Genomic DNA, 18,384 nt, shown 5'->3' with positions numbered 1-18,384 from the left:
CACGTATTCACTTAAGCTAAGAAGTACAGATGCTTTTGCATAGAAATCTCTTTTTTCCTGTTCATCTGATATTTTCACCAAGTCTGAACATCAATCCGTGGAGTCTTTTCTCTGGAACCCTGTTTTTTGACACCTCTTCAGATTCTGCAATGGATGGTTGCAAGTCACAGTTGCATTGCATAACTGACATGGATTTAAAAAAAAAAAAAAAGTTAGTTTTCTAATGGTTCATTTAGCATCTGCTTGACTTCAGCTATTGAAATGTTAGGCAAGCTGATTAATGTCTTTTAATTGTCCTTCCATTCAGCTTTTCCATATCTCTTATAGAAGGGCAGTCATGGAGCTTTCCCATAAGCTATCGAGTACTCCAAGAGGCAGTGACCTCTGGAAGGCCTGCATGTTTTGTTCAGAGGAGAAACAGATGTTACTGAGCACTTCTAGCTGACAAAGAGCATCTGCATGTTGTGTTTTCCCAAAAAAATAGCTGCAACAAGCAGCTGGAGACAAATTCCTGCCTTGTGCTTCTGAGCTTTTTTACGGCCAGTATTAGCCCCTTGGAATATTTTGCTCTTCCCTGGCATTGTTACAAGCAACTTCAGTGATTTTATCCCTACTGCTTTCTCCTCTGTCCTGCCAGAAGGAAATGCTGTTTTTCACACTTGTAGTCACTAAACAAGTATTTCTATAAATATGTTGTTTGGATCTTTCCAGGCTTACTCACCTTCATTTCTCCAGCTACTGAAATGCTCAGATGGAGAGCTGCGCCCTCCCAGCAAGAAATGACCTGAGACTCACAAGCGAGCTCATGCTTTTCCATGACCCAGGTCCCTCGCTCCCTCTTGGACTTCAGCACACCTCAGATTATCATCTATGTTTGTTGGATTTTAGATTGCATATCTTGGTTAAATTACTTGGAACTTCCAGAACTCGTTAGAGCTCTGCACCTGTCTGCATAGCAATATTTGTGCATGCCAACAAACTTCCATGGCTGCTGTCTGTCAACTATTTTCAATCCCCAGACAACTGTTAGAAGACAGCAGAGCCCAGAACTTCCCTTCAGGAGGTGGTGCAATGCCAGGTGCTGCCCCAAGGCCCCATCTCTGCATTTTTCCCCATCTCATTTGTGTTACAGAATTTACTTCACATTGCTCGTAGTTGTGTATTAAATTTTTCTTTATAAGAGATTCGAACTATATTGTATCTTTCTGTGTTCTTTCCAAACCATGTCAAGATGCCATTTGCTACAATAACATATATAATGCAGTTCTTATAGAGTATCCTTAAAAAAAGAAAAAAAAACAAAACCAGTTTTCAATCTAATGTTATGGTGGCTCAGGCTTCTCAGTGCATTCCCTGTCTTTTCCAGGGAGCTGCAGGCCTGGCCTGTTGGGCAACGGGGCTGTGAAACGATGCTGCGTTGGGCAACAGAGGCGTTAATCCAACAGTTGGGAGGTGAGGTTGTGAAAGAGCCCAGCCGGGCCCTTAGCACACACCAACAGAAGGATATGGAACAACCACGGAGCTGCACTTGCACCACTTCCTCCTGTGTGACAGGATCGGGCTCGAAGGTGGGTGCTCAGGGCTGACGATGCTCACAGCCGCAGACTTTGGAGAAGGACAGAGCTGAGTTACTGGAATTGTTCATTAGTGCCTTCCTATGTGCTTCCAACTTCAGTCTGAACCATTTCACGCTTTACTTGTGAGCACAATATTATGGCTGCTTTGGTTTGAAAGGAGAGAAATGTCATTCTTACCTACTTTTCCCCTTCAGATAAGCTTCATGAAGGAGCTAGGAGTGGTATTTGTGCTGGTGGTGATGATGTTTTGGTTCCTTTCCTTCTTTGGGGGCAGTTCTGCATGGCTTTCAGGACAGTGTTCCAGCACTTCTGGACTAATTAAACTAAGGTTTAACTGGGTTACAAATCAACCTTTTCTGCTCATACAAAACCCATGTTTTAGAAGTATCTCTGCTTATAACTGCTCAGTGTTATAACCCATACAGCTTTTAAATTGCTTTTAAGATGGTTAGAGCTCATTATAGGTGTGATAAGAGAACTACTTTACTATGTGCTCTGCAGTATGATCAGTTTTTAAACGATGCCAACTGTCTGCTCAAGCTCATTCTTCTGTGGGTGTCTAAAGAGACATCTGAGACTCAGAGATTGAAAACAAACCTGGGCCTTCCACTGGGTGCTTGGCCCTGCCAGGTTGGGGTCTGGCATATGTGTACAGAAGCAGCTCAGAAATATTCCTCATCTTGCAAGCAGAAGGAACAGATGGTAAGTGAGGCATGTCAAGCTTCATTTTATAGATAGAAGTCAGGTATAGTTAGTGGTACAACCATCTAACAAATGATATAAGGTTTACATTTTTTTTTATTACATTTTTTGGAAGAAAAAGCTAGAAAACTGAGATACTAGTGGGAAATCACAGCAAATCCCATGAGTAGGAGCATCAATAAGAGGGCTGGTTTGCCACATCATCTCCTCTACACATGCTCCAGCTTCTAGTGTCCTGAATCATTTGGTCCACAAAGCCCTTCCACTTTGGGGGTTTGTTCCCAGAGAACTGGATAAGCAAGAACCACATGTCTTATTTCTTGGTTATGCTGTGGGATGGTAATTGTAGGTTTGCAGTTCTCTTCCCAGATTTATTTTGAAAAACATTTTGGGAAAAAAATCACTGCTGGGCCTTTGTCTCCCAGCTGAGTTTTGTGCACCATGCCATTAAAGGAAATACACTTTGTTCTCATCGTTAACATTGAAATTATAACTTAAAAATTAACTGTAGAATTATTTACTCGTGTAATTGGTGTGGGCTTTCATGGTGAAAATCAGTCTGGCACAAAAGAAAACAAATTGCTTTTAATCTATAATCAGGCTTCTGATCACTTGAATAGGCTGAGATAAGAGAGGTTTTTGAAGTGAGCTTTGAACAGTTTTGTTGTAGTATCACTGGGAAACCATAGGGCTGTGCTAGCTAACCAGCCACCAGGCTCACTGCCTCATGGCATTGAACATCTGTATCAGTGCTGTGAGTGCACGGCCTTTCTTTGCCCAGCGTGAGTTGAGGATGCCCTGTGCTGTGTGCAGCTCCCACTGAAGCCAACACCTCGAATTTATTGTGCCTCTCTTAATATGCTAGTAAAGCCTGAGTTGGGTTTTAGCAGGGATTATAAATGAACATAAAGGAAAACCTTTCTGCTGCTCACGTCTGATTTCATGAGGAGGACTAACTTCTTGCTGAACCATCCAAAAGTCCTTTGATGCTCTGACAAGGAAAAGGGCACAGCTTAGATATATGGGATTTTCAGAGTTAGGGGGTCCCACCTCTGTCTGCAGCCTCATGGGACAAAGTTATAATACAAACGAGGTAGAAAGGACAAGAATCCCTTCAGACCTGGCGAAGCAATGCTGGGGCTGGTAGAGCTCTGCCACTGCAGAAATGAGGGCCATGTGGAAAGGGCCCCTTGGCAGGGCTTGGGGCAGAAATCATGCCATTACCATCCACTGTCTAGCCTAAAGTACAGCAGAGTGTTTCAGCTATCTCATTTCCACTGCCCATTCAAGGGTATTTTTAGTATTGGTGGATAAAGTTGCTGACTCTACATCAACTAATCCTTCCTTGCTGCCACGATTGTGATTAGGAAAAAACAGCCATTCTCTCAAATGTGTTCAGGTGGAAGCCTCTCTCCTTCATGCTTATAGACATATTTTCATTGCAAGTGCTTTTGCATGAGCAGAGATGAGCAGTGAAGGAGCTGCTTCCACAGGCAGTGTTGGTGCAGAGGCTCTAATCGCTGGTTTTAGCACAAACCTCTTGGCATTCACAGTGAGGCATTAACCTGTTGTAACACCAGTGATGTGGTTACATGGATGAGCCTCAACAGGAGACCATGGTCCTCTGAGCAAGGAGACACAAATGCTGTGGCCAGAGCTGGCTGCTGAGGTCACCCAAATTAATTCTTGCTTTAACTAGGAGGAACATTCCATTTAAATGCTAGCAATGTGCATCCAGCAGCAGTTCTTCCATTTTGGCTGCCTCAGAGCTGAGGATTTGTGCTGCACCCTGAGCACATCCATGTCCTCTTGGTGTACCTGGGGGTGACGCTGCTGCTTTGCAATGCTGTAAATGCTACCAGCATTATCAGCCACTCACAGCTGAAGGTGTACTTTGGGTATGATAATGGTGTTGTGCCTTTAACAGAGGATCTGCAATAAATCCCTCTTGCACCGTTAAATTCGTGCTCATTCCCTGCCCTGTATCTTATCACTGGGGCTGCTGATAGCTTTCCTGTATGGCTTCTCTTGGAAAGCAGCCTGTTGTGCTGTGCTATTTCCTTCTGTTGGCTGGTGAGGGTTAATTAAATCCTCCCCAGGTTCTGTTGCTTTGATGCAGTGATGGCTAGGGAAGTCTCTCTCTTTTTTTCCCTTTTCTTTTAGGGAACAATCAAGTGTCCACAGGCTGCCTGCGTTATCCTGCAGCTCTGATAAGAAAATCCTGATTGTTTCCAAGCCTCTGCTTGGACACATGGCTTTGGTTTAGCAGCGATAACATGAAAAAGGGGAGAGCTGTGGCTCTGGAAAACCTCTGGTCCCAAAGCCTTTGTGTTTCGGGTGGCTGGTGTGGGTGCTTTAGGAAAAAAAAACCTATTAGATTGGACAGCATCATGCAGGGAGATCGTGTGCTCTGCCTGCACGACTGCGCTCAGAGCTCCCAGCAGAGGGTGCAGCCGCTTCTCGAGTCCGCACAGCTGATCCCAGGGACAAACTCAGCCCTTGCTTCCCTCTATTTTAAAAGAACAAAAGGAGGGTAGGGGCTTTCTGCTGTCTGAAAACTAGAATTATTTAATGCCCACATCTCTAGTTACTTTCAGAGAAAATTGTAACGGGGTTATAGTTCGTCCTGGGAACTCTTTGAATGGAATGTCTATGAGTAGACAGCAGGGCAAGCAGAGGACAGGAGGTTTGTTCTCAGCATCTGCACAGCGTTTGTAACAAGGGCAGGGCATTGCTTTCCCTGCGTGGTGAGCTCTCAGTATCACAGGTAGCAAAGGAGTGAATTATGGTGCAGATATCCTGCTGGAGAGTTGGCAGGGATCAAGCAGTTGCTTTAACCAGCAAACTCACTTTTAATCTTTATTTATTATTATTAATAATTTTTCAAACCCAGTTGCTGATTGAGCAAAAGAAAAAAGAAACCCAAACCAACAGGTGTTATTGCTTGTGCAACAACAGCACTATGTATGCTGGCAGTCCTGCTCACCAAGCACTGCGCTCTCCTTAATTAACAGCAGAGGAGATTTCCATGGGACCACAAACCCAGGGCTGATGCTGGAGGCTGAGCAGTTCAGGGCCGTGTTACTCTCATAGCAGTGGGCTTTGTGCTGAGCTCAATCACTGGTGAGCAGTGCGATGCAAATGCCAGAGCTCCAGCGGGTTCCTGACCCCCTTTACAGTGGTGCAGGATTTATTTATTTTACAGTGCTGGTTATGATTGACAGCAATTGACATGGGAATAATGAGGACTGCAAAAGTCATCTGATGGCTTGCAAAACCTCCTCTGCAAATATTCAACTTGCAAACAGTACATCTCAGATGGGAATGGGGATTTCATGGTCTTTTTAAGACCTGGAACACGAACTGAGTGCAGCCTAATTGGATGCAGCCTCTATCTTCTCTTCATAATGAGCTACAGATCTAAATTAAATTGTGCTCCCTGTGAAAAATATTTGCAAACTCTCCTTGCTGTTTACGAAGATTATTGAAGGGTGTTGCTGAGAGGGGTGAAAGCACTGTGCCAAACTTATTTTTCTTACAAAGGAAGAGAGCCAAGTCCTCAGCTGTGCCATCTGTATGGGACAGAGCACTCCTTACTGCCTCGGCTGCTGTTGGGTATTAACCTAATTAGTGCCAAAAAGTGATCTGTTTGCTATAGGAACTTCACTGAGAGCCCATATTCAGACCTAGTGCTTCCACCAACATCCAAGGCCAGGCCAAGGGCCTCAGCTCTGGTCTAAGTACAGCGTGGGACAATTTGCTCTTCTTGTGGCTGTGTGATTTTACCCGTGTATTTTGAGCCATCTCTAGATGTCACTAAAGGGCATACAAATCTGTTTGAAAACTCAGTTTATCTAAAAAGAGGAAAGCTCTTCATTTGTTCCTATGTGCCGATGCAATCCTTGGTCTTGCACTGAGGCTTGTGCAGCTCCCACCCACCCTGCTCAGACCTGGCTGCAAGAGGCACAAATTTGCAGCTCTACGGCACTCCTTTCATAGCAGAATGTAAAACTGACTCATTCCAACTTCCTCTTTTCCTTCTGTGTGAAGAGGCTGGGAAATGAGGTGAACAACGCTCATCTCTGAAACAGGAAACCAAAGTCTTGCTTCACCACCGCTTGTAGCGTGAGTCCCAGCTGGCCCCGTGGGAAGGGCCTGTGGTGTCCCTTCTGCTGGCTGCTCCTCCTTGGGAATCCTCAGATACTCCAGAAAGCTGTGGCAGAACAGCACAGGAATGTGGTCTCTGTAGGAGGATGGCTTCAGAGCAGGCTGGGGTGAATTGGTGTGAAGGGAAAGACGATTCCACCCATTTCTCAAAGCAAACGCTGCTTATCCTCCTTCCTTGCCTCCCATGGTCAGTAAATGCCTCTGCATGTTCTGAGCTCCTGTGGGTTTTCCAGCAGAGGAAGGAACCAAGAAGAGTATGACAGCCCCTGAGAATCCCCCCCTGAGAGATTTCTTGTATTCTTGAGCCAATTCAACATCTTGCTCAGGAGGAGGGCTGCTGTGGCAGATGAGAAGATGGGCTCTTCTGCACTGAACCAGTGGTGGAAGCTTGCCCTTAGCAAGGCATGAATAACTTTCAGCATGCTCCTTGTTGGTAATTAGTAGGTGAATAATTAGTATTTGGTGGTCGGAATCCGCAGTGGGTGTTCCCCTGATGACCAAAGGAACTGAAGCTGCGGTGTGCAGCCTGAGCTGCATCCCTCTGGGAAGGAAGCCTTGCTCTGCTGTCTCGCCACACTTCCTAACAGAAAGTTCAAATCCTAGCATAACTGTATACATTTTCTTCAAAAGTGGTGAAGCAGTGTTTTCCTACTGAAATACAATTCCACCCTCCTTGCAAGCAAGCTTTTATTTTCTTTTAATTTTCTTTGAAAAACATACTTCTAGCTTCAGCTTTGCTTGCCTCTGCTCTGGTCTCAATCTTTTGCATTTGCAGTTAATTGCCTACTTCAAAGAAAAACAGAGAAGTCTTTGATTTACTAGATTGGCTAAATTCAATATCTTTCCCAGAAACAGTGGCTCAGTGTTTCCTAACAATAAGCTCAAATGTTTGAGCGATATAATTTCCTCGCTTCTGACACTCATCAAAATCAGTGTATTGCATCCAATTCGCTCTCCTTCATATCCCAGTGGCAAGCTTAGCTTCAACTTTATCCACTTTAAACAATACTCGGGTTTGCCACACAGTGTCCTAAAGCTGCAAGGTCTCATTCGTGATACGAATAACATGCACAGTTGGATACCTACATTAAGTATGTATGATGAGATCACTTCCAGTAAAACCTTGAAATGCAGTAATGTGAAAAACATCTGGGTGTTGTGCATTTGATTTAAAGTTGGAAGTCGTGGACAAAGGGACTATACATTTATTAACGTGTTCTGTGCTTTGCAGAGGTTTCTGTGCAATTTACTCATTAGACTTCAAAAGCAGGGAATTATACAACCTCTAGATTGAAATTAAATCATTAGACATCAAAAGGAGGAAAATACATAATCTCTTGGTGGAAATTAGTAATTGCTTGTTTAATAATAATAATAATCTGAATATAACACAGCAACTTCAGCCTACAAAATCACCCATCCATGTGTGTTCTTGGCTCTGTACGTGTGCCAAAACCAGGGGAAGGGCTGGAGGTTGGGAGTTGGCCGCTCAACCATCACTGATTCCTTAGCAAGAGATGCTGCTGGATGTTGCAGGGCAGGCAGCCAGGAGCTCCCACGGTGCAGTCCTATGGCCAGTGCCAAGTGTTTCAGTCCGTGTGAGATGGCAGTGTGGTATCTGTGCCCAAAGCAAGGAGGAGGTTCCAGCTCTGCCACCGTCCTGCCGTGGCCACAAGCATTGGGGCAGTTGGGTGAGCGTGACCGGCTCGGCATCGTGTCAGCATTCGTGGCTCCCCTGCAAGTATGTGCGGTATGTTTGAGGACTGTCAGTAGTGAACTGTGGTAACCATGGAAATGTGGCTGTTTAGCAAATTGTAGAGAGGAAAATTCAACAGGAATGGCGAAAGGAATGAATTAGAGCTACCCCTTGGCAAGGGCAACGTAGAAAGTGGTGCTATTTTTCACTTTAAAAACAAGCAAACAGAAAACCTCCAAACACGTACATATGTGAAACTTGTACTTTTTCATTCATTGCTAGCTGTCTGCTCTGACATGTGGAAAATATTTGCAGGGATGTTGCCATGTCTCCCTCATTTTGTTTGTGGTCCCACCTCGCCTTGCTGAGACGGACATTTTTCACAAAGCCGTGCGCATTGCCAAGTGGGCTTTCCTCTGTCACCTCTACTACCCTCTCCTCTCTCTTTGTGCAAAAATGTGCTCTTGGCAGCCCCAGGTTCACCTGCTTTGGAGGCAGGCCTGTGCCAGCTCTCCCTTTCCTCCTGGAGTTTTTCTAACGCTTGTGCTGGAGAGGAACTTGTCAGCAAGAGGCTTCAGGCTGCGTTGCACTGGGAGTCCCCCAGGTATGCTATTTGCTGTGTGGAGATGCATCTGTTTCTGTGTTTTATCCAGTAGGGCTGAATAGCTGAAGAATTTACTGTACTTAGCCTTAGTTTCTTCTCAATTGCAATATGTTTACGTATGTACTGTCTGTTGCTCTTCATTTGCAGAGAAAGGCCAATTGCAACGCAGTGCTGATCTGCAGCAGCCACGGCTCCGTCCTCAGCAATATGGGCAGCCAACCAAGTGCAAGGGAAGCAGTTTATACTGAGGAAGGGTTGCCTCGCTCTCCCCTTGGGCTCCCTTTTTGGGAGGCAGATACACAAATCCCACAGCGTGGACGTGCAGGGTCAGCTGCCACCCGAGTCCCTGTGCTGGACCCTATGCACCCACCAGGGACGTGGCTGGAGAACCTGGGCTCTGGGAGTGCAGACAGTGACAAATGAGCTGGAAAGTATTCTTCCAACAAAACTGCATGCAGCGTGACTCATCTGAGAGCAGACTAGCAAGGCAAGTCACCTCTCATCTTAAAACACAGAGCACAGCTAGGTTCACCCCGTGTATAGCCATCCTTCTCGAGGAGCCCCATTACTCTATCAGCAAGGCATGCTGTGTGTCGCACAACCACGGCACGCTAATCCCAGCTGCCATAGAGCAGCTGCTCAGTGTTTGCATGTGATTTATGGCAACGCGTTGCAAACATGTATGTATGTGTGTGTATGTGAAAGAATAATACACAAGCACTGTTCTGAATGGAATAGAAATTCTAATTATTACTACAGTAGCAGCAAATTTATTTCCTGCATGTCACAAGCTATATGTTGTCCAAATTTCTTCACGGTGTACATGAATAATAATAATAATAAAACAACAACAAACTCTATTGATCTTCAAAACCAACTGCATCATTTTTCTAATATGAAAAGATCACGGAGAGATTTCTGTACAATGTTTCTTTGTTCCTACAGTTAACCCGGGACCAAGTGCAGATTACATTTGGACTACATGGATTCATTTATCTTAATGTAATACCAGTGAATGTCTCTAATTATTTAAGAGCTTACAGGGTTTCAAACAGTAGCTCAAATTCCCCACATCAGGCACTTGATTTGCTTTTTATTCTGAAAAATGTGATAGCCCTTGGAAGGAAGGAAAATGTTTTTCTGGATAAAGAGAGGTCTGAGCTAAGACTTAGCAGGAAATTTTCTTGATGAGCATCTTATGGACTGGATTTCACCTGCCTTAGCTCATCCACTCATTGCTTCGTACACTTTTGACTCTGCTCCCCCACCACATGCTTTTTATTTAATGTCTAGGACATTTTCTTCCTCGTTTTCTGGTTTTTACAGACCACGCAGAACATGAGGCAATACCACCAGGGACTAAGATTGGTGCCAGACTTTTCCCAGTGGGCAAGCCAAATGGGAAAGTGCAATTCTGCTCTAAAAACGTGAGAAACTCTCTGTGAAGACACACGGGGGCCTAAGGCAGTGTTTGGGCCAGGCATCCAACCACTATTGATGCGTAGGGATTGGTGAGTACCAGTTGGGCATTTCCATATCCTGGTGGGGCTGGTTCACTGCTGGTGGCGTCGCCATTGGGCTGACTGTGATGGGAACCATCTGCAAAACCGATGGGTTTGACTTAAAATGAAGCAACAGTGACTTTGATGAGATGGCTCTATGTTTTTACAGCACGTTTGTGTTTTTGCAACCAAACCTCCCGGCCTGGGATTTTGCTGAGTTGCTCTGTTTTCCACTTCCCCCATTTGCGGTGCGTTGCTGTGGGAGCTGGGCTGAAGCTGGCCTGGCACCAGGCAGAACATCAGCCCACAGCTCCTGCAGTGCAAGGAGTGAGCAACATCTGTCTTTGTGCTTATTTAGCAGATCCTTGGTGCTTGTTCCCAGCCTGCACTCAAAAGCACTGCTTCCAGAGGTGTTTGCAAACCTTCCCTGGTGCTTTGGGTGCCTGGAATGTGCACCTCACCCCCACTGCAGAGGCTGCAGCCCAGGCTTGGATCCTGCCCAGGTGAGCCCCAAATCCAGGGACAAGGGATAAAGCTCCATGAATTGAGCCTGAATCTTTCATCCTGCCAGATGACTTACACTAACGTTAATGGAAACTGTGTGCAGAAACCACAAGCTTAAATCAAGAGGATTATGTCAAAAAAGCAGACTTTACATTTGTAATTCCAAATGACAGACTGTGAGTAGTGGTTTTTTTGCTCACTGTAAAGAACCCATCACTATTTTCAGCTTCTTAAAGCTGACACGATGCCCAAGCTTCATGGGAATCAAGTTCTGAAATGGTTTTTGTAATTCAAAGGATAAAGGAAGAAATCTCCCCAAATGGGGTTATGTTAATAAGCACCTATGTGAAAAGAGTAGTTCTCAGAGCCTTCAGCCCAAGTTTTGGCTTGGCATCTCACTGCAGCCCCTGTGCCAAGGTGAGCGAGCTGCTGGATATCATTTCCTTGTGGCGTGGTTGGGAGCGAGGTGAGCCATGCTGCATCAGTCTGTCCTTCCTACCCATCCCTGATGCTTTCCATGGAAGAAAGCCTTTCCTGGCCCATGGCACTTTTCAAGTTCTGTCCACTAATTAAAAGGAAAGGAAGGCGAAAGACAAACATCAGGAATCTCCACTATGAATGGTGTTGATTTGTCTGAGGCTGACTGAGCCTGGAGAAATAGCTCCTGAGCTTTTGAGCAGCTAGGGATATAGGGCAGATCCAGCACACCAGTCATGCACTGATCAAAATGCATTTGAAGAATGGTGTGAAATTTAATGCTGTGAGCATTGCAACAGGTTTAGAGGACAAGAACCAAACTTTTTGCCAGGAAACAGTAGCCATCACTGACGATCAGGGAGCAACTCATCATTAGGCTCTTGTCAATGACGGACGTGTTTGCAGCTCTGGACATCTGGAAGGGATTTAGCAGAAAGGTCTGATTCCTGTGCCACCGCTGCCTGATGGATTCAAAGGGGATGAGGTAAAAGGAGAAAAGAAAACTGAAGATCCTCAGGAGGTGCTTGGCTGCAGGCCATCATGCTGCTGGCTGCATGGTGCTCAGAGGCTGCTCAGTCTTACAGAAAGCTGCAGAGGAACAGGCTGGTTCTGTAGAAACGTGACCTGACTTTCCAACCTGCACGGTGACTTGGCTGTCAGGTTATCCTGGCAGAGTTTTCTCCCTGCCTGGGGTCTGGGAAGCCTTCCAACTGACCGTGCAGCATTTGTGGCTGAGACATGTTGTGCTCGTGCCCTTGGTTTGGTCCTGTTGGAGGTGACCTTCCTAGGCACCATGCTGCTGTACAGCATGTACGCTGTGAGCCACGTTTTATAATCCCATGAGATTTGGTGTGTTATCCAGTGCACGACATGCCTCCTTTACATAAGGACGAGACCGAAGCAGAATAACTGGTCTGTGTGTTTAACTTGCTTTTGGAATATGTCATTGTGTGGCTCATGTTTTTGAGATGTTTTCTTTTAGTGCCCTCTGGGCTAAAATAATAAGAGTCTGTCCGGGAGTCAGAAGTCAGCCTGTTGGCTCAGACCTCGGTAGGATTCAGATACGATTCCTAATTTGGGAATTTCCTGCTCCAAGAAGTCCCTGGAGGAGAATGGCTGAGGAATTCCCTGATTCTTATTTTAAAGTGTAAATCACTGAGGTCCAGAGTAAGGCTAATGAGCTGACCAAAGACACAACCCTCTGTGAAAGTATTCCCAGCAATAATATGCTGGGAGGATCTTGGATGACCGTTAAACAATTTTATTTTATTTCATTTTTCACTTTGGAGAATGTTTGTTTGTTTAAAAGAGCTTTCAGGGAGTTTGACAATTGGAATTTTAGACAAGTCTTGAAAATCTAGAGCAACAGTGGGTGCTGGAAATGTCTGTCTTGCATCCCGGCAGCTTGCTGCTCCCCGGAGCAAGACTTTGTGCTTCGTGTTCTTGGGTGTGTGTTTGCATATAATCACATCCCCTGAATCCTTTGCTTTGCTCTCAGCTCTCCTACCTACCTGGCCTCTAGGAAAAAGAAAAAAGAAAAAAAAGTACAGTTTGGGATTTGCAATTAAACAACCATGACCTCATCCTGGGAGTTTCACATTGCTGCGAGGATTAGGACCATATGACTGGAAAGGCTGTCTGATAAATATTTGTTCCTGCTCATGGACGAAACGTCTCTCCCACAGCAGCTGGAGGAGGGAGCTCTGCTTCCTGCTGCGATGGGGCTCTGCAGCAGCTCCCTGTGCTCCTCCTTGTGTCAATTAACCCATCATCCCTCCCTTGTATTGAAAGGACAAAGCAAACGTGTCCGCTTGCCAGCTTGAGAGTCAGAGTGATGAGTGCAGATGGTGCCAAAGCGTTGTGAAAAGCAGACGTAGAAGAATTAAAAACTAATAATGAAGAAATGTGTCTGTCTTGGTTGTGCTGCAACTGCCAGACTAATCCTGCTGGCATCCTCCCAGGTTAGAGCATCACTTATTCATGTTCTTGGTAGCTGGCAATGCCGCTTTGTAGGAGCAGTGGTGGAAACAGCTTTGGTTTTAAGCAGCTCTTTAGTTGAACTGAGGTTTTGCTTCATTTGAATTCCAGATTTCCAGGCACTTGGGGCTAATCTAATACAAAGTCCTATTGTATCACACGAAGAAATAACTTCTGTGACTCCTCCCGTCGGTGCCAGAAGCTCAGGTTCTGTTTACCTTGCACCACTAAAATCAAGAGGTCACTTTGCCTGAGCAAGAGGGGCTGGATTTGGCCCAAGCCATCTTGCTTCACAACGTGCTGTCTATCCCATAAAAATCTGTCTCCACTTTCACCCAGCTATGACTATGCCCAGCTCCTGGTGCATGCTCAGACATCCCCTGCCAGACCTATTCCCACTCCTGTGTCTCGTGTAAAAAGCCACAAACCCAAGTGCACATGGAGCATCGGAGACGTGTGCACGCCTTGCTAGATACGGCAGTGTGTGTCTGCCCCAGTGCCTGACTGAAACCAATGGAAAACACTACTCTTCGTATTCTACAGAGAAGGAACTACATAGACCTGGCTGGTTGTAGAAGTGGTTTATCCAGGAACACGTCTGTACGTTGAACTTGCATAACGGAGGCAATTATTTTCCATTCAGCCCTCCGAACGCATTGCAACATTCGTTCTCAGCAGCGGTAAGGAAATGGATCCAAACTGTTCCAGCTCTCCTGGCCATTTATCAAGGAGCCTTTACAAGCTGTGTAGACTGCATTACTAAATCATTCCCTCTCAGAAATGATTATGAGCCTTGTCATGTTATCTACTCAACTGTAACTACAAAACCACTGTGACTAAATGAAGCCATATGTCCCCTGTGATTCCTTGCAGTGATGAGGAGCCCTCCATACCTACCTATGAGTGCATGTGTTTCTGTCTATCTGTGTGTGCGTGTATGCAGGTGGCAATAACCCCAGAACCATGTTAGTGGGTGAAGCTCTGCTTGGCATGCAGCCACCCAAAGCAGTCAGTGGGGAATGGGATGTCTGTGTCATCATGGAATGGCCAGGTTGGAAGGGACCTCAAGGATCATGAATCTCCAACCCCCCCTGCCAAGGCCACACGCTGTCTTCCTATCATCCATCTCCCCATCCCAGGACTGGCTTGGTGCAAGCTCTCCTGTGCTATTTTTGTTTCACACTCTTTCTATTTCTCCTAGATGCAGCATCTTTTCCTGCTGTTGAAGATGTGATTCAAGTGAGACATTGCGACCTCTGCCTTCTGCCCTGAGAAACACTTCTCCCAACACTGTAAGTAATTTTAGTGTGCTCCTAACTGTGAGAGCCCTCAGGGCTTGTGTAAACCCTTGGGTTTACTTCAGAAATGTGGATAGTATATTGCAAAATATACAGAGGGGAATGTTCTTGTACTTTCTTGCTCTACAGTCTTCTTGTTCTTGTGTTTCATTAATACCATGTGGAACATACCAAGACACGATGGCAGTGACTGCTTTGTCGCATTGAGTGCATGAATGCATGATGTTGTTCTGATGGAGAGGTGGAGAAAACAGCTCCTGCAACCTTGCTGGAGAAATGATGGTGCTGAGCTGTGGAGGGCTGTTCTGAGGTTGGACTTCAAGTCAGACCTCTGTCATGGTTTCAGTGAGCTGAGTTTCATCCAAAGTCTATAGGATAACAGGAGCAGCCTCCTGGCTATGTGTGTCCCGTTACAAGATGGTTTACTGACATAATGTAATTGCAGTATCTTCTTGGCAGAGACTGATTTCATCTGCCTGCTGTATTTAACAGAAATTAACTGCTATCCCCTCTGTTCCCCCCCCCCCCTTTTTTAAGGAAATTTCAGTATAACATAATAAACTAAATGAATTCAGATTTCAAACCTTAGCATCCCAAAATATCAGTCTGCTGTAATTTGGCTCAGGATGCTCCAACATTTGCTCTCTTCCTGCATTACCAGGTGGCCAACAGCCAAGCCCAGCAGATTACAGCGCTGACATCGGGCGTCTATCAGACCTTAAATCAGTCGAAGTGGGCCAGAAACAACTCGCTTTTATCCATTTTAAGGTCTGCAGACTGCTCTTCAAGTGGTTTTCTCTCCAGTGATGGCACAGACTTTTCCATGGCTTATGCAGCAATGCATGGAAACGAATACTCCCCAGAACAATACGTCAGACCAGGATTTCTTGGGGTTTTTCTACTTCATTGCTGGCTTGCTGAAAACAAGATGATAAATTGCGGGATAAGGAACAAAATGAGAACATGTGAGAGCTATAGAAGTGCCTTGTGGGAGCTGTTTTCTATCTCCTTTTTCTTTTTCTTATATGGACAACCTGACTAAGTGACGCTGAATTATTCCTTGAGAGTTGGATTGCTGCTCCTTGTGACTTCCTGCCCTATAATTTTACTGTATCGTATATCTGCAGCATGGGCAAGGGGAAATAGAAAACAGATGAGGGGATATCAGCTCGGCCCCACAGTGCTGTTCAGTAGTTTTGGTGGGTTTGTTTTGTGTCTGTGCCCATCGGTGTACGTGGGAGAAACGGAGCAATGCAGAGACCTTCTGAAACAGATTTATCTCAAAGCATTTAATGTGGGAAGACAGTTACAAGCTTACACAATGAGGTAAGAGAGTTGTTTTGTTTATCCCAGAGAAGATGAAACACATATTTCTTCCATCTCAGTGACACATTAAAAGGAAACAGAGTATGGTGTGTAATTGCCTTTTTGGCCAACGCTCCCCAGAGCCAGGGCAGCAGGGTGCCTTGCAGTGCATAGGGCTGCTGCTCTGCTAAATGCCTTCGGGTAGTCATTCATTAATTTGGGCAGACCTAACAAGGCATCCAGCAATAACTTTGGGCTTAATGAGAAAGGAGAGCCCAAACAAACAGCCATTCCACCTGGTTTCCTTCATGCAGAGTTGGGTTTGGGATGGAGCATGGCAGCTCTGGGAGCCACTGGGTACCCAGAGGGGCTGGAAATGCTCTGTATGGATGCTGCAGACTGAGGAACTGGCAGAGCTTTGTGATGGGGATAAATTCAGAGGGATTTCTTTCTCTCAGGCTCTAAAATGGTAGTGGACTCACTGTCCTGGGAAGGGTTCAAGAAAGATGTAGGTGTCATACTTAGGGACATGGTTTAATGGGCAGTATTGGTGATAGAGGGACCGGGAGATCTGAGAGGTCTTTTCCAACCTTAATGATTCCATGATCCTATTTCTAGTACTCTAAGGCAATGGTCCTTGGCCCTAAATTTGACAGCCAAAGCATGTTTCATTTTCTCTTCTTTCTATAATTCTCTATTTTCTATTTATTTGTTTTCTACATTCTTCCTCCATCACCAAACACAACTCCGATTTTTATTTAATTCTCAATTCCCACCATATGTCACATCTCCCAGAGGCCAGGCAGGCTGCAGGCTGTACTGGGGTTTCCAAGACAGCCTGTGCTGCTTGCAGCTCTCTGCATTGCTGATCCATGTGTTACTGCAGCAATAGCACTGCACACACACACACAGTGCCTTTTGGACAGAGCTTTGAGACGAGCCAAAAGATAAACCCCACCAATTCCTTCCTGCAGCACAAGGGGTGGTGAGGAAAGCAAGATTAGTCTCCTTCCTTTTTCAGCAGACTCCAGACACATCAGATGAAGCTGCCTACAAAGGGAAACAATGAGGATTATGTGGTTTTAACCGGGATTTTTTTGCAAGACTGATGTGTGAAAGAGAGCTTGGCGTGAAGGAGCATCTGCTGAGCCCTCAGTGAAACTCAGTGGAGATTCAGTCTGTCCCAGGGGTGTGGGTTGTACCGTATATAGCTAGAACTTTTCATTGTGGAAATTATCGCCTATACTACGATGAGGAAAGCAGAACTTTAATACTGCAGCCTTTAAATTCCATGCTGTTGATCATAGAATCATTAAGGTTGGAAAAGACCACTAAGATCACCAAGTGCAACCATCAACCCATCACCACTCTGCTCATCAGTCCCGCTAAAGCTGTTACTGGGGAGGTGGAAAGGTGGCGGTTTGTTGGCCTTCCTGTGCAGCGATGGAGCAAAGCAAAAAATATTTATGCTCTGAACAATTCGGTAATTTCAGCCTAAAGATTTGTTTACACAGCCAGATCTTTAACTAATAGATGTTTGTGATTGCTGTAGGTTTCTTTGCTGAGGCTTTGGGGCACGTCTTGCCATCCCTTCTGTCAGCGGACCAGCCGTAACCCTGAAATGCATAGCAGTGTCTGTTTGTGTAAGTGCAATTTTCCACGTGATTGATTTCAGAGTATTTGTATGAGTGTGCACAGAGCTCGCTGCACATGGATTTCATTTCAAACTCAGCATCTGTCTGAAAGCAGAGGTTAAAGCAAGTGCAAGGCAAAGCGCTGGCCATTCACAAATAGGTTTGTCACAGTCTGATGGCCCTCTGCATTGGCATAGTCCTTTGAAACAGGCAGACCACTCTCAAAACGATTCACGGGAACTAATTGAAGGCTCAGTCAGTACAGAGAGTCCTGCTGGCACGGGGTAATGAATGGGGATGCACTGAAGAGGAACCAGGAGGCAGTGGAACCGGGAGTGAGGGGCAGGGAGAAGGAAAACTGCAGCAGGAGATAAAAACATGAGGAAGGTCGGAGTTAGGCAATACCTAACAGGGTTTAAAATCTCACCTTTTTTTCTCCGTAAGACATGAATTCTATTTCTCATCTTTGGGGCTGGAGACATGAGCCCTTGCAGGTAGGACTTTGAGATCCATCTGTTTGATGGAGGCAGCACTGAGGAGAGGAAACCTGACACTGGGGAAAGGTTTTGTGTATTTTATCCCAGAAGATTAATGCTGTTTATGCTAATCAGATTTATTTGCTGCAGTGAGAAAAGTATTTTTGTAAATAAGAAGTGTTTATTATTGCTAAAGTGTTCTTCTGTTTGGCTCAGTGGTTGCTCCCTGGCTACATTTCAATTCCTGTCCATTGCTGAGCTGCTGCCCTTCCTGTAGCCTACAGATCCCCTCAAGGCTTTTGCAGAAGTCTGTCCCCGAGGACAAGTGGCCACAAAGGACCCCTTCTGCCTTCCAGAAAGACTTAGGAAGAAAAGACCCTTAGAGTTTGGTGTTGATCCAACCAGATTGAGTTCATCGGGAACACGGCTGGGATGTTGCAGTGCATCAGGCTGGAAATTGGGTGC

The 18,384-nt window shown here is 45.4% G+C and overlaps 1 long non-coding RNA gene across 3 annotated transcripts; it reads left to right on the top strand.

Moving 5' to 3' along the window:
* Window positions 1–1,333: 1,333 nt before the first annotated feature.
* Window positions 1,334–17,805, top strand: LOC104913278. 3 transcript variants are annotated; one of them, XR_004161420.1, is made up of 6 exons: window positions 1,334–1,568; window positions 8,894–10,257; window positions 10,607–13,190; window positions 13,750–13,886; window positions 14,408–14,498; window positions 15,166–17,805. It is a non-coding gene; the product is annotated as an uncharacterized LOC104913278 (long non-coding RNA). The 3 variants fall into 3 exon arrangements; XR_004161421.1 differs by having other exon boundaries at window positions 10,607–13,886; window positions 15,166–15,830; window positions 17,362–17,805; XR_004161419.1 differs by having other exon boundaries at window positions 10,607–13,886.
* Window positions 17,806–18,384: the final 579 nt, after the last annotated feature.

This window comes from Meleagris gallopavo, chromosome 15, assembly GCF_000146605.3.
Source record: "Meleagris gallopavo isolate NT-WF06-2002-E0010 breed Aviagen turkey brand Nicholas breeding stock chromosome 15, Turkey_5.1, whole genome shotgun sequence".
Taxonomy (NCBI): Eukaryota; Metazoa; Chordata; class Aves; order Galliformes; family Phasianidae; genus Meleagris; species Meleagris gallopavo.
This window is presented reverse-complemented; position numbering and strand designations above follow the sequence as displayed.